Source organism: Dipteris shenzhenensis, chromosome 15 (assembly GCF_047967505.1).
Source record: "Dipteris shenzhenensis isolate YYH24624 ecotype China chromosome 15, Dip_SZ_1.0, whole genome shotgun sequence".
Lineage (NCBI taxonomy): Eukaryota > Viridiplantae > Streptophyta > Polypodiopsida > Gleicheniales > Dipteridaceae > Dipteris > Dipteris shenzhenensis.
Window position 1 is genome coordinate 26407755 of NC_141610.1, and position 11589 is coordinate 26419343.

General features: G+C 39.4%; 1 pseudogene; it reads left to right on the forward strand.

Annotated features, from left to right (window-relative positions):
• Positions 1–1456: 1456 nt before the first annotated feature.
• LOC147893608 (tetraspanin-7 pseudogene) lies at positions 1457–2621 on the forward strand (annotated as a pseudogene).
• The last annotated feature ends 8968 nt before the right edge of the window (positions 2622–11589 follow it).

An 11589-nucleotide genomic window follows, 5' to 3' on the forward strand; every position in this document is an offset into this window, starting at 1 on the left:
CTAAAAAAAGCATATCAAAGTCGACATTAATGTTCTCCAAGAAATTAGACGTCTTAGAAATGAAAAACCATGGATTACAGACCAACAAAACTTCTCTCTACACTCAATTCACATTATGAGGACATGCTTCAAGACAAAAGCTTGCTTCATGCAATAATTTTATGCCTCCAAGAATTGCATATCAAAGACAAACAAACAATCTCTTTGCCAAACTTCACATGTTTGCAAAACAACACAAGAATTGGTATTTCAACATGTTTCAAAAGTAACTTCACATTGCAAACCCAAGAATGCATAACCATCAAACAAATTGAATGCTTGCTAACAATATTCACAACAAAAAAACAATCACAATTTGCAATAATTAACGTTTACAAGTCAAAAGCCACATCAAAGTTGACATTAATGTTCTCCAAGAAATTAGACGTCTTAGAAATGAAAAACCACGGATTACGGACCAACAAAACTTCTCTCTACAAAATAACAACCATATGACTTTATAATCTCTAAACACACGAGCACTCAATTCACATTATGAGGACATGCTTGAAGACAAAAGCTTGCTTCATGTAACAATTTTATGCCTCCAAGAATTGCATATCAAAGACAAACAAACAATCTCTTTGCCAAACTTCACATGTTTGCAAAACAACACAGGAATTGGTATTAATTGCAACATGCTTCAAAAGTAACTTCACATTGCAAACCTAAGAATACATAACCATCAAACAAACTGAATGCTTGCTAACAATATTCACAACAAAAAAACAATCACAATTCGCAATAATTAACATTTACAAGTCACCTTCCTCACCGCAATCAACACTAATATCTTCATTGTAAACAACTCTCCCTCCATTTAATACAAAAACACCAACATTCATCTTAGGTGACTTCAACATTGATTACAATTCCAAAAATATAAATACAACAAAACTTTATCAATTCCTCCATAAACAAAACTTTCATCAACTCATAAACGACCCAACAACTATGCATGGGTCCACAATTGACCGTATTTGGACAAACATAAAAAAAACAACAATTCTAAGCAGAACAAGCTACATACATTGGTCCGACCATTCCCTTGTTTACACATCTTTAAACATTGACTAGGGCAGGCCTCCGGAATGAAATGCACCTTGTTTGAAATGATATTCTTCTTGGAATGTATGGTACAAAATCTTGGCATTTGGGAGGGAGCTTTTGTGATATGGGAAGGCAAGTACGTGAGTTAGGTGGGTGGCAACCGCCCCTATGCATCATGCATATCGTCTTCGTTTTCCTTATGGCTTCTCGTGGGCCCAATTGTAGTATCATCTCTCTCGCACCTTCAATGGATCCCTCCACAGAACAGAAGACCCTCCGCATGGCCGTTTTTTCCTCCTCCGTGTGTCCAGAGATGGACTGATGCCGTCCATCTTATCTTCTCATCTTGAAGCGAACTTAATTCGTTATGGATCCGGCAGAAAAACTGCTCACAGTCCAAGAATCCACGCGGGTCTGATCCTGATCCTTTGTAGCCTTGTCAACGCCTTGGATTGATCACGTACCGATCGATGTTATCGCGTAGCAGAGTGCGCTCGGCTTCAATATCAATCTTGCCTTGGCAACCCTGCAAAATTCAAACAATCCCGCGTTCGTGCGCCCTTGATCCTTCTTCTTGCTGCATGGATTGAGCACACTCCAAAACAGTCGGTCATTCGTCTTCTGGTTTTTGCCATTAGACCGGCCATCGCACTAGTGCCGATAATCCTACACACTTCGATATGGCGGTCGGTATCAGCAACTTGCTCCTCGTTATCTTTAATGTCATTACCACCTTTATTGGGGGAGCAATCGCTGGCTTTGGCGCCTGGCTGGCTACCAAGGACTCGCAAACATGCCTGCAATATCTCCACGCGCCTATCCTCGTCTTCGGATGTTTCATCGCGGCTATATCCATCGTGGCTATCCTGGCTTCATTTTTCCAAATCTCCATTCTTTTACGCCTCTACCTCCTTATGATGTTTATCCTTATTGGCGCTCTTCTGCTATTTGCTCTCTTTTCTTTTATAGTAACTCACAAAACTGCGGCCAAGGCCTTGGCGGGAGTCGGATACAAGCAATACAGGCTTGGGGATTATTCAAACTGGCTCCAAAATCAAGTTAACGATACGACTCAGTGGAGTAGAATTAGAGCTTGCCTTCGCGATTCAAAAATGTGTTTTTATAGCTATATGAACGCGACTCAGTTTCTTTCGAAAGCTGTTAACTACCTCGCTATGGACACCTACGTAAGTTTCTTCTATCACCTTGCGTCGTGATTTCGTAAACCATCCTGGTGCTTTGTACTGAGATCCGCTCTCCTTTCGTTTATGCAGGACGGTTGCTGTATACCTCCAGACGCTTGCCAGTTCTCTTATGTAAATTCAGCCTACGTCAATCCTCAGAGCCCCAACGCCGATGCGGACTGTGGAACATTCAACAATGATCCAAATTACAGGTGTTTTGATTGCCACTCTTGCCCTGCTGGATTTTTGCAATCAGTTACGACCGACTGGAAGAAGCTTGCCATTGGTGTCGCGGCCGTGGCGGGTTTTCTACTCATTGTATACTCCGTAGGATGTCAAGCCTTGTAGTTAACTCGTTCAGAAAAGATGCAGTGATTGGCCAGAAGTTTGAACACTACTGCAAGATCAACCGTGCGATTATGGAACTTTCATGTATGTCGAATGAAAATGATGTTGGTTTATATGATGATTCTTACATTTATAGCAAGAATTGATCTTTTGCATTAATCGTCTATTTACTTTCTTCAAATTAAATGACTTTCTCTTGGGGGGAATAATCCAACTCCAAAATAAATATATTCCAAAATAGTATTAGGCTTACTTCTTATTACTTAAGGCGTTTCAATCGCCATGCATATATGTTGCACTCGCTTGGAAGTATATACCTTAGAGTTCTAACTTCCACATCTGAAGTTAGGCTGATTTCACAAATAGGTAGCACCTGTAAAAATTGAGGGCACACTTGTCTAGTTAGGAAGAAGCAGCAAATTAGAGGATGTCTACCCTCCCATTCACATGGAAATGCATTAAATGTGCACTTTCGATTGCACCAATATTGTGGTATCTCAGTGGGAAAGTCTACATGTACATAGATAGTGGCCCCCGGTTCAAGCCTCCGTTTTGCCTAGATTTTAGTAAGTCAGCATGGCCCTACATATTCATCGATCCAAAGTTTGATCCAAAGTTTGGTGGAGTCTATTGCAAAGAATGAAAATACTAAATCGTCTGAAATCAATTTCATAGATTTCGCATATGGTCCCACAATAATTGAACTGCGAGGAAAGAATTGTGTGAAGTTAGCCATGACTCCACAATCATAAGTGACTCTCTTTGAATTGATGTGTTCCATGTGAAAATATCATCCATATGACCATAATGCATTGTACTTTTTGTACTACAAAAGAGCATCATTAAAACAATGAGGATGCATCTATTTTATAGCATATATTTCACAAATAATTACTTAATTACGTCAAGAGGTAAGAAACTTACATGCATCATACATCTAGATGATAACTCTCGCTTGTGCTCATTTATTGTCTCTCCATCACATTCAGCTTTACGTAGAGCCAGTTGTAGCCAATCAAGTAACATGTGAGTGGGGAGAAGGGCGAGATCCCATGGATACGGTTGCTCTCGCCTGTACATTAATCTGAATCTCCTCCTTGCATTTATTCTTTCTGCTTTGGCCACTTCATATCTCTCAATTTACTTCTGCATCTCCTTGCTATTGAGGAAACAAAACTTATTGAATTTCTCCATTTGTTGTTCGCTCATCTTTCTTTCAATCCATTTTCCTTGGGGAACCTCGCCAACGATGCGATCATCATCCTTGTTATGCCAAGCCTACGGCATATCGGGATCCATGGATGCAAGAAACTCCATGATATATACTAATGACTCTTGCACAAGCCATCCCTCTGCCATGGTTGCTTCCGGTCTTGCTCTCTGCCTTATAAATCCCTTCAAAGTTTTCATAAACCGCTCGAGAAAAAGCATCCACTGACTATGAACGGTACCTGCAATGGCCACCTCATCATCTATGTGCACAAGCAAGTGCACTTGAGTTGTCATAATGCTCGAGGGAAAGTGCTTCTCAAGCAAGCATATGACTTCGACGGAGTCCACCCTAGCCTTCTCGATGCTCGATATGGAGATCTCTTTTTGAGATATCCACCTATTTCACGTGCCCATTTAAGATATATTCATAATCAGTCTACAAGTTATTCAACTTAAATTGAAGAAAATGCAATCAATGCGAGTTGATAGTAAGCATACCTCACAATACCACTGATCTTGAATATAGCATTTCTAACATCTTCTTGTAAGCTCCATTTCACTGTAATTGGGAGGATGAACTATCCAAGCAAGAAACAAGTCATGTCAATAATATCATAATCATAATTACACTAATGCATCATGATTATCAGTACACTAATCCTATAGCTTAGAATACCTATAAGACCTTGTGCCGAGCATGGGACTTGAGCCCGCTAAGCTTATTGTCCTTTGAAAATGCTCCTTTCAAGCAATGCATGTACCTTGTCAGTGTTTAAAAAGAGGCAATGTCCTCTTTTTAAAAAGAGGCGATGTCAGTGTTTAAAAAGAGGCAATGTACCCTTGACTTCTACCTCCTCTCTCTGGAAGAGGATCCATGTTACTTTCGGGAGGACAACTTTTACGAACTCGCACTTGGGGCCACAAACGAGGTATCCTATTCATAGCATGCAAGTCTTCTCGCACTCCTCTCGAGTCTTTGGCACCAACCAAGTGTGCCCAAATAGTAGCCCCCACATAATTGAAGATATGCATGGGATCCAAGAGATGATTGATTTGTAAGTGACCCCAATGAGAAAGCTTGTGAAAGATGGATAGCCTCTTCATACCAAGAGGAGGCTCCTCTCCATTCGCCCTCCAAGCCTGAATCCAATCACTTGCCTTCAAACATGGTCGTGGTGGATCAAGCTGGCCTCCACGCATGAGATGGTCCAGTGGAAGGTATTGAGCATGACCTTCATGAACATTTTTTCTCATATGTTTGGAGTATCATGCAAGCGTGGTTTCAAACCCGGCCCACAAATAGGAGAAGCATGGTACCCACTTGTTACAAGTCCTGCATGCATGCATGAATGTGTTAGTATAAGACATGCACTAGAAAGAGAGTCATAAAAGTATCATATATTATACATGTAAAGACACAACCACTTACTTGCACACTCTCCATATCCTGAGTAGTCATGCATGGTCCACATCAAGATTCCCCTGACCAAAATGTCATTGGTATGTCTAGGAGTGCTAGAAATATCAAAGACCCACACTCCTCTCCATAAGATCTGTAACTGCTCCATCAAAGGTGCCATGTACACATCCATATCTTTGGCCTTGTACTTCCTTGGCACAAGCACTGCAAGCATGAGGTGTCCCTTCTTTATTTTTAGCCATGGTGGGATATTGTAATTCACCAATGCTATGGGCCACATCAACCAAGATGTCGAGCGTAACCTAAAAGGGTTCACGCAGTCCATGGCGAGCCCAAGATGTAAGTTGCGTGGCTCCCTCACAAAGTCTGGCCACTAATTGTCTATGTGCTTCCAAGCTACACAATCTGCAAGAATCCTCAATGTGTCATTAGTGGACCGATGTGTAGCATGCCAAGTCATCAATTCTGCTATGGATTTGCATTGAAACATGTGTTCTATTCTAGCAATGATGGGAAAGTGTCTCGAGACCTTTATCGGGATCTGGTCACCCTTCAAGTCATCTCTATATCGTTGTTCCCCACACTCTGGACAACTAGCCAAATCTCCATGCTCATGAGGTGAAAGAGAATACATTCATTACGGCAAGCATGGATGGTATCATAAACCATACCCACCATTGTCAACACCTTCTTCGCTTCATCTCTTGATGCGGGCATGGTATTTGGTGTAGGCAACATCTTCTGGAGCAACCTATCGCAATTCAAACATACATAGGCTTCGAATAATGAGAAACTATGATGATTCTCAAAACAAACAATATCCAAATAATGAGATCATGAATTAATGCAGGAGCTAACATCATTAAGGCCGAGACACTTGTATCTGACCACCCATACTTTGCTTGCAGATTCAGGATTGAGAGACAAGCTTGTAGTTTTAATGTCCCAGCACCCTCGTACAAGTTACATCACGTGTACATGTGATGTAGTGCCCCTAAAAATCAAATCCATCATGTCCACCATACCCTCATCATCATCTAGCACATCCGAGAGACTATCCTCTTGCTCCAAGTGTGAAGGTATACACGCACCCTCACTACCCTCCTCATCCTATCTCAAGGTTTTGTGTAAATATAAGATCTTGTCTCAAGGTTTTGTGTCATGTACACCTGCAATATTAATCATGAACTCAAATAGAATTGACTTACCGATGAGATCCATCACCACGTGCACCACCAATGGTGGGTACTGGTGTGGGCTCCTCCCCATACATTTGCAAGTGGTGCATGACAATATGGTATTGATGTCGTACTTCTCGCTTGCAATGAGTGCAATGATAATACAACCACTTTGTAAGCCACTCTGCGCTCCTAAATGTTGTCGCATCATTTAACGAGCTTCCACTCGTCCCTTCCATCTGCACACCTTCAAAATCACAACACAAAATGCAAGGAAATGCATTAAGATCCAAAAAATAGCCACCCATGAGCTCCTTCCTTCTCTCCTTAGATTAAGTTCCTTGAACCGTCACTATATATCAACATTATGCCTTGTTTTATCACTATATAGCGACGCTTTTAGGATATACAGAGTCACCATATAGCAATTGACTAGCGTCACTGGGAGCTAAAACTCGAAACCCCGCGTGATGTCGTCTTTCACAACTCTATTGCGAGAAAAGCAAAAATCTCTTCTCTAACCTTATATTCGACGACCTCACTTTCCTCTAACCTCTTCCCCACACTCCTAACCCCTACCCAGCCCCTCTCCCAACACTTGTGCTCCCTCTCTACTCCTGTGAAAGGACGTTTTTCAAGAAGGTGTGCCTCTTTAAGTAATGTAGCTTCATTTTTTGTGAGATTTCATTTTGTGAGTGTTGAAGCATGTTTCTTCTTGCATTGCTAAGCCCATGAGCTAATTTTCATGCTTGATTTTTAGAGTTGGACAAAAAACGAGATTTGGTGAATTTTTCTTCCTCCTCTTTTCCTCCCTTTCGTGCTTTCTCCTTGTTTGTAGGCTTATGCTTGTCGCCTCAATCCAATGAAAGTTGCTTCTCTAAACTCCTCCTTTCTCTAATTACTTATCTAAAAAATGGTATGTTTCCTCTCTTTTATAGGGCCAATCCACGAAACACCAAGTGGGATTTTTCAGGTAAGAAAGTGCTTCCTCTCTTTTTCTATTTTTATTTTCATGATTTCCATTGGCCTGCAGCTAGCATCCTAAGCGCTAGCTACAGTGATGGGCATAGGAACCCTCTCTTCCCCTCTCTTCTCTTATTCCCTCTTCTTCCCCTCTTCTTCCCTCTTTCCCCCCCTCTTTCTCTCCCTCTATTATTTCCTCTTCTTCTTCCCCTCTCTTTTCCTCTCTTTTGCTTATGCTTATGCATGAGCTCATAAGCATATGCTTATGCTTATGCATGAGCATATGCTCATATGCTTATGCTTATGCATGAGCACATGCTTTCTCTCTTCCTCTCTTTTCCTTCGACTCTTTCATCCTCTTTTCTCTCTTTTCTCCTCTCTTTTCTTCTTTTCCTCTCTCTTCCTCTCTTTCATCCTCTTCCTTCTCTTCTTTTTCCCTCTCTTTTTTCTTCTCTCTTCCTCTCTTTCAATCGCTTCCTTCTCTTCTTTTTCCTTCTCTTTTCCCCTCTCTTTTATCCTCTTTTCTCTCTTTTCCTAAGCATATGGATTTGTGTATGCTTATGCTCATATGCTTATGCTTATGCATGAGCATATGCTCATATGCTCATGCATAAGTATAAGCATATGCTTTCTCTCTTTTTCTTCTTTTCCTCTCTCTTTTTTCCTTCTTTTTTCCCCTCTTCCTTCCTCTTCTTTTTCCTTCCCTTTTCCCCTCTCTTTCATCCTCTTTTCTCTCTTTTCATAAGAATATGCATTTGCATATGCTTATGCTCATATGCTTTCTCTCTTTCATCCTCTTCCTTCTCTTCTTTTCCCCTCTCTTTTTTCTTCTCTCTTCCTCTCTTCAATCACTTCCTTCTCTTCTTTTTACTACTACAAAACTAGGTAGAAATGGCAATAGCAAATGGCACATAATTTCCAATTTTGCCATTTCTTTTGTATAAAATGGCAACAGCTTTTCAAATTGCCATATTTTTTGCAAAAATGGCAGTAAGAAATGGTAACTAGTTCTTGAACTACCATTTCTTTGGAAGAAATGGCAACCTTTTATTGTCTACCATTTCTTAGAAATAATTGGCAGCACCAAATGGCAGCCAATTCTTAACTACCCATTCTTATGAAGAAATGGCAGCAATTCTTGATTGCCATTTCTTATTAGGAAATGGCAGCAAATTCTTGACTGCCATTTCTTCATAAGAAATGGCAACAAATTCTTGATTGCCATTTCTTGGTAGGAAATGGTAGCCATTTCTTGACTGCCACTTCATTCAAAGAAATGGCAAGCACTTCTTGACTGCCATTTTCTAAAGAAATGGCAGTACAAAATGGCAACTATCTCGACTGCCACAACCATTCTATAACTACCATTCTTACCAAGAAATGGCAGCACAAAATGCATATGTGGAGTAAAATTACACAATGGTTGACCATTCAGTTGCTGTAAAGTATCTTATACTTGCCAAAGATTCAGCTTTACCATTCACAACATTGATATTACTATCACTATTTCTGTATTGTCTAAGTATGAAAGATTAATCAAAAGTATTAAGTGCATCAATACTCATAGTACACGGTGTGAAGAAGTCATCTAAAATTCTAAGGAATAACTTTTACCTTTTATAACACACATTTTACTTGATAACAAATATTATTCAATAGTTGATTGAGAAATAAATAATACAATTTTCACATAGCAAAATAAAATATAAAATTATAAAGACATTACATGAAGAGTTTTCCAAGAAACATTTAAGCCGATGGTTTGACCCAATGTCTGAATCTCATAATTTTCTTTAAATATACAAGCATCCTTAATGATTGCATCATCAACACTCTCGATGGGTATGAAACTTTGTATAGGCCTTAATGAAAGTAATAGAATTGTTCTTGCAAAAGTTTTAAGTGAACCAGGTATCTTTTTCATGGCCGGGAATGTGTATTTCCACAATTCTTACCATGCAACATGGATGAGTGTTAAAAATATGCATCGGTGTGCTTCTAGCATATGTGTGTGGGTTTGATGGATATGATACTTTATACAAGTCTTAATACCAATAATACCCTTATCTTTGTAAAATTTTGAGTTGATAGGATATCATTTGCATGGTTGGGCAGGTGTATTTTCACAATTCTTAAATATGCATCATGCATGAGTGCTTCTAGCATATCTATGTGTATCTAATAGGCATGATACTCTACATAGCTTCAACATGATAAAAACCCTTGTGCTTTCAAAGTTTGATGGGGATCAGGCATCAATTTCAATGTTGGGCATGTGTATTTTTAAATTTCTTACCATGCATTATGCATGAGTGCTCAAAATTATGCTACAAATCAAGCAATGAGTAAAAAGCAAGAATGTCAAGCAACAAAGTAATCAAAACAAACAAGAGAAATGAAAGAACACAAACAAGACAGCAAGATACCAAGAAAGCAACGAAGTCAAGCAAGCAACAAGATGCAATCATATCAAGCAAGCAAGTAATTGGAAAATTTTGGCAGCATCTCCCCTGGGCCATAGAAAAATCTCATATTTGCTTTTTGTGTAACCACAAAGACATAAGAAACGTGTTAATACACAATGCAGATTCCAAAGATTATTCTAATGCAGATGAAAGCGTTGGGAAGCTTACCTAGAAGAAGAAATTTGAAGACAAACCACTCAAAATATCATCCACTTCTTTACTTCCCAAAATAGAAATCTTCTTCTTCAAGCTTGGAGTGGAGGGGAGTGGGCCAACAGTGGTGTGGGTGGTGTAGGGATGGCAGGGGAGGGTAGGAGATGGTGGAAAGGTCATGAGGAAGAGGCAAAAGGTTGGCAAGATCTCAAACAAGAGAGGTGTGGCAAAAAAAGAGGCATTTGGGTTTGCTTTTTGAAAGTTTATCTAAGTCAGTATAGGCATCGGTATATACTGGCACCTATACCGACGAAAACAAAGTTTTCCTTTGTTTTTGCATTTCCTAAAACTTATAGTACTTCTCTCATTTCTAGTTTCTTACTAGGTTTAATAAATGATGACTTGTATTGGATTACAAAATCTTGTAGCTTGGGAGGCCCTATTTTAGGGTGCATGTTGACTTTTTTTATCATATCTCCTTTTTTACCACACCTTGCACCCTTTAAACCATACATTGTTGTACTTCTAGCCATGCATATGGTATAAGATGTGGATAATTATTTTCAAAAGCCTCAAACCAGGTGATTTCAAGTCCTATGCAAATAATCATGGCCATTCAATGTCATTTTCATTGGATATTTCCTAGTTTCGCACCATGCATCATGCATGATCATTGAAAAACATGCATTTGTCAACTTCTAGCCATGAAAATGACATTTGATAAGCATCATACTTTGTGCAAGTAGTAAAATGGGTGAGTTCAAGGTTGTGTAAAGTATCATGACCATTTGGTGTCATTTTCATGGCATGGAATGGATATTTCCTAGTTTTACACCATGCATCATGCATCAGTATTCAAAAACATGCATCGGTCTACTTCTAGCCCTAAAAATGGTATTTGATGGACAAAATACTTTGATCAAGACTTAAACTCGGTAATTTTAATGTCTGCACAAAGTATCATAGCTATTTGATGTCATTTACATGGCTTGGAATGGATATTTCCTAGTTTTTCACCATGCATCATGCATGAGTGTTGAAAAACATGCATTGATGTGCTTCTAGCAGCTATGAAAGTGGTATTTTATGGACATGAAACTTTGTAAAAGCCATAAAATAGGTGATTTCATGGCTTGCGCAAAGTATCATGACCATCTCATGTCATTTTCATGGCTTGGAATGGATATTTCCTAGTTTTTCACCAATGCATCATGCATGAGCATTAAAAAACATGCATTGGTGTGCTTTTAACCATGAAAACGTTATTTTTTGGGAGTGATACTTTGCGCAAACCTTAAACAAGGCAATTTCAATGCCTATGCAAAGTATCATGCCCATCTAATGTCAATTGCATGGCTTGGAATGGATCTTTCCTAGTTGTTCACCATGCATCATGCATGATCATTGAAATACATGCATCGGTGTGCTTCTAGCCATGAAAATTTATTAAAAAAAAGACCCTTGCAAATTTTGGAGCTGATCCAACGGTGGGATATACAGATGTGGATGTCCATTGTGCATTTTTCCTTCACGTACATAGCATCCACATGTAAATATGGACATTCTAATTCCCGATG